This window comes from Hibiscus syriacus, unplaced genomic scaffold, assembly GCF_006381635.1.
Source record: "Hibiscus syriacus cultivar Baekdansim isolate YM2019G1 unplaced genomic scaffold, ASM638163v2 tig00110260_pilon, whole genome shotgun sequence".
NCBI lineage: Eukaryota > Viridiplantae > Streptophyta > Magnoliopsida > Malvales > Malvaceae > Hibiscus > Hibiscus syriacus.
In genome coordinates, this window is record NW_024062651.1 from 1,089,522 (window position 1) to 1,094,961 (window position 5,440).

The 5,440-nt window shown below is 35.6% G+C and overlaps 1 pseudogene; it reads left to right on the forward strand.

The window, feature by feature from the left end:
• The first annotated feature begins 1,423 nt into the window (after positions 1-1,423).
• Positions 1,424-5,097, forward strand: LOC120115286 (annotated as a pseudogene).
• The last annotated feature ends 343 nt before the right edge of the window (positions 5,098-5,440 follow it).

Sequence of the window (5,440 nt, forward strand, 5' to 3'; positions counted from 1 at the left end):
TTTGTCCTCAATGTGACCCTAAATAAATTATAAATCAATCATTGGATATCATCACCAATACCTTTAGTTAGATAACATGTTTTCCTTGCGAAGGCAGAACAATCGATACAGATTTAATCATGACAATTCGACTAGTTAAAGATAATGATTTAGTTCGTCAACCGGATAACCTATCTTTAACTTGTTGCATCAGCAAAAAAAGTGATATATGTATGCTTTTATTTGGGGGTAATTTGTAAGGTGTTACCTTGAACCTTTTAAGATTTATGAATTTGTCTTATAGTTTTATTTCGTGTTCATTTTAGTATTTAAACTTTTAATTTTGACGTCAAATTATGAGTTTTATTTGGTTTAATATTCAATTGTTCAATTTTTTATGCAATTGGGTCCTTATACTTTAGCATTACGGTAATTATGCCTTCCTAATTATATTTTCATCTAAATTTAACTTCTAAATTTCACACTTAATTCAATTAAACCCTTTAAAACTTGCATTTCTTCCAATTCGGTATACAATAGTTTGAATTTCACTTAAACAATTTCAAATTGTTTCGTAAACTTCTAACCCCAAAATTAGGATATGACAAACTCCAGTTATATTTAGACCAATCCTAATGATGGATTGAAGCATCCTGAGAAGCAAAGTTATATATTTTGAAATCAACATGATCTGGCTACGGATTCAGGAGTTTGGGAGTATTTTCTAGTGAAGCAAACATCACATTCTCATTTAGGAGGCCAAAATCGACTGGAAATTTTGTTTCCAACAATAATAGACAGTGGTGGCATAGGGCTATTTGGCTAGATTTTTTGGTTGGATGAGTTTTTAGGGTTTATGAAGACGTGAAAAAAATAAATGGATAAACTACATAAGTGGTCCCTTATGTTCTTTCCTCTTTCTTTTATTAATGGGTTAATAAGAGTTAAAGGTCGAGAGACTAGAATTGAACGTACCGATAAAGTAAGAGACCTAAACTACTATGTTTTTGAACCGATGACCAAAATCAGATGGACCGAAAACATAAGGGACCACCCGCGTAGTTTATTCAAAATAAATGAAATAAATTTTATTGGCTAAATTGATATTTGGTCTAAAGTTTAAATGTCAAATTAAAAATTAAAAATATTTAGCGTATCACATTATTAAAATGATTAGAGTTAATAGTTCAATGAAAAAATTGTAACAGATCGATAATATAAGCCATTGAAATATAATTTTTGAATTTTGATGATAAAAGTTGAACAAAATTAATATAAAATTGACCTGATTAGTAGTTTACCCAATGACTTTTTTTTCTTTCAAAACTTGAAAGTAAATCCTAGTTTGATCACATAATAATTTGGAAGTTCAGAGTTAAAAGCCCGATGTAAATTACTTGAAAGCCCAGCTGCTCTTACCTATAAATTCTTAACGGCAACTTCAGGAAAAATCCCAGCAACCGAAGTAGAAGTTAGGGTTTTCCCCCGTTTCTGAATTTGGAATTCTTTAGGGTTTAATACCAGGGAAGCTAATATCCATGGCTACCCCAAGTCATCACCAAAATCCAACTAATCCAACCAGAAAAAAGAAAACCCTAAAAAATCCAGAAGCCAATTTTCTATATGAACTCCATTCTTGTTCCAAATCCAAGGACCTCAAAGCAGCAATTTCGCTTTACGAGTCCGCCATTTCCAACAAAACTCGCCTCAACCAACACCATTTCAACTCACTGCTTACCTTTGCTCCACTTCCTCCACAGACCCCGACTCCAAAGACCTCGCTTTACAATATGGGTTTCGAGTTTCTGACCATATGGCGGCCTTAAATATCCATCCTAACGAAGCTTCTGTTACAGCCATTTCCCGTTTAGCCGCGGCCAAAGGCGATGGGGATTACGCTTTTGAAGTTGTTAAAACATTGGTTGATTATCAGGTTCCTCCTCGGCTTCGTACTTATGAGCCTGCTTTGTTTTGTTTTTGCCAGAAGTTGGAAGCTGACAAGGCTTATCAAGTTGAGGAGGAAATAAATAACATGGGATTGAGCTTGGAGGAACCTCAAATTGCTGCTTTGTTGAAACTTAGTGCGGATACGGGGAGAGAAGAGAGGGTTTACAATTATTTGCATAAGCTGAGGAGGAGCGTGAGGTGGATAAGTGAGGAAACAGGGAAGATTTTGGAGGATTGGTTTTTGTGTAAAAAGAGTGAGATTGGTTCCGAGGGAGCGAAATACGATGTGGGTTCGGTGAAAGAATCCATTTTGAGGAATGGTGGAGGGTGGCATGGACTGGGGTGGATTGGGGAAGGGAAGTGGGTGGTGAGGAAAGGGAATGTTGAGCCGAATGGTCGCTGTTGTTGCTGTGGAGAGCAGCTGGATTGTGTTGATATCGATGATGTCGAGACAGAGAAGTTTGCGCTTTCGGTTGCTGGCTTGGCTATGGAGAGGGAGGTTAAGGCTAACTTTCGGGCGTTTCAGGTGAGGAACACATTTGCAATGTTCTTTTGCTTTTTATTTTTATTATCATTTGTATGATAGATAGAACATTAAATGAATGAAACCTCAATAACAGGTTTGTAGATTGATAGATGTAGACCTTTGTAGGTTGAGACTCTTGGTATTTATTTTGATCAATTTGCTAGGTACAATTTGTGAAGGCTTGGTGTTTGTAGATATCATAACTTGTAGGTTTTTTCAAATTCTTCTTTAACTTTTGTATTTGTAAACATGAATTTTGGATTTAAGAATGTCCGCACTATTCTCACTTGATCTTCCACATACAATCAATCTGTTCCGGCTCTATATTTCAATAGGTGGAAAACTAAGTATGCATCCTCTTATAAAGGTTTAATGTTCTAGGCTTGTTGCTAAGTTAGGAGTCGGGAACAATATATGCAAATGCAATGACTAAAATTTCTTTGTACTATGCAAATTTCCAATGACTATGTTTTAATTTTATTAGAGCATCCTTGGGAATTTGCTTTCGATCATTATCTGTGGGAAAAACTTGCCGAAAATGAAATTAATCATTTCTTGACTTTCCTATAACTTGTTAGAAAAGTCTCTTGCTGGCAGACGTTTATGCATGTTGTGACAGGTTTCTTTCCTGGCTTATTAATGTAGAGGCTAATAATAAAAACTTTATAATCAATCAATCACAACTGATGTGAATCTATAACTTATGCACTGCTTGAAGAACCAGAAATGTCAGATGAAAAATGAGCCATAATTTTTGACTAAAACTGTATATTGATATTATATATTGATATTACTGTGCCCCATTTAGCCTAATTCTTACTGTTTTTCTATTTTCTTCTTTTTAATTTATATATCATTAATACAGGATTGGTTGGGAAAAAATGCCAATTATGATGCCATAGTGGATGGAGCAAATATTGGGCTCTACCAGCAAAATTTTGCTGAGGGCGGATTCAGTGTTCTTCAGGTTGTATATCCAACAGTTGGCTTGTCTACTTTGCATTTATTTTGCACTGTATCTTCTGTCTCTCAATTTGCGTTGCTAATCGTTGTACATTTTTGTAAAAATTGCAATAGAACAGCTTGACGCTGTCGTAAAAGAAATGTATACTAGAAATGGAAATAAATGGCCACTTGTCATCCTGCATAATAAACGTGTGCGAGCACTATTGGAAAATCTTTCCTCTAGAAAGCTGGTTGAAGAATGGAAGGCTAACGGTGTTCTTTATACAACACCTCATGGTTCCAATGATGACTGGTATGGACATCGGAAAAAAAAAGTTTGGTTCTTTTGTTACTTTGAGATATCTGATTTAATATCACAGTTTTGCTTCAGTCAGCACTCATTGCAATTTGAGCATGACCAAAAATTCTTCTATCTACAGGTATTGGCTTTATGCTGCTGTAAAACTTAGATGTCTGCTTGTGACAAATGACGAAATGCGAGATCACATTTTTGAACTCCTAGGAAGCAGCTTCTTTATCAAATGGAAAGAAAGACACCAGGTTTGTGCTGTCTGAAAGCCTAATTGACACATTGCAATATTGTTCCTATTTTTGTTGCACTTTTTTATGTTTTTCTCCATCAATTTTTTAACCAGAAATGCGTCTATATCACGTGATTGTATTATGTGCAACACATTGAAACTTTGAACTATACTAGTAGATTCAGTTACTCTTATTACTCTGTTCAAGACATTCTTCTCATTGAGTGTCGCGGTCCACTGTATTCTGCAAAGTAGGCAAAATGTTTGAATTCTTTTTTGGACATGGCTTTCTATTTCAACATTTTTTGACTTCATGAGGGAAGGCTCGTATAGTCGTATTTATTTGTGATAACTGTTAATGGGGGTCCCACGTTATACATTTGTGTTTCATTTGCAGGTTCGATATACTTTTCTGAAAGGAACCCTGAAACTTCAGATGCCACCTACATACTCTATTGTCATTCAGGTACTCAATGGTTATTTGCTGTTGTATTTTCATATTGGAAATTGTTATGATTTATTGCCATTGTCGAACAGCTTGTATATTAGCTCTTGTATTTTCCATTGGAATATAAAAGAAATGAATCTCTGTTTCAGGAATCTGAGAAAGGATCATGGCATGTCCCCATTGTATGCAACCGCGACGAAGAGACATTGAGAACTTGGCTTTGCATTACCAGGCCAGGTGCTTGTGAAGAAGGGGGTAAAACCTGTGAAATTGATGATGGACCCTGCTGCAAGTCACCCATATCAGAAGCAGGCGAGAATGGAAACCATGAAAAGTCCAATGATAAAGGCACATCCATGACAGGTAAAAGAAAAGAGAGATCCCCCTGATTCTATTCAACTATTGTTACAAGTGGCAAAGCTGAAACTTGTTTCAAAGCGACCGGAGTAGTTCTTGCAGTTTGGTTTGTATAATCTGCAAATCGAAACAAACTTCCATTTTTTGTTTCAAATCCTCCGTATGCAACTTCACCCCATATAAAACCATTGGTTTTCTGTTATCCGCTTTGGTACATCTTGAAAAATGGAGTTCAGAGTCGGGATTCGAACGTCTGAAACTCCACAAACTTGAACAAACATTCATGAAGATTGAAGTTTATATTAGGCAGATGGTATGATCAAATATAGTTTGATGACAAGGTATTCTTGGTACACATTTTGTTGACAGCTAAACATAATAATTCAGATGCTGCCATGCTATGACTTGCACTAATCAAAACCATGAAGTTGATAAAGCATTTAGGAAATACAACCCTTATTAACCAAAGTAATATTCCTTGTTTCCGAATATTTAAAAATATATTTTACGATGCCAGGAATATGAATGTTCATGAAGTAATCTTCCCAATCTATGCATTTGGGGTCGAAATACAACATATCCTTCTCTGCAAGCCTTGTTCTTGCTGCCATTCGCAACTTATCCGTATTTAAATCATCAAAACTGTGCTCGAAGGAAGTTAATTATGAAAACTAAAGATGCAACGTATATGTAGAT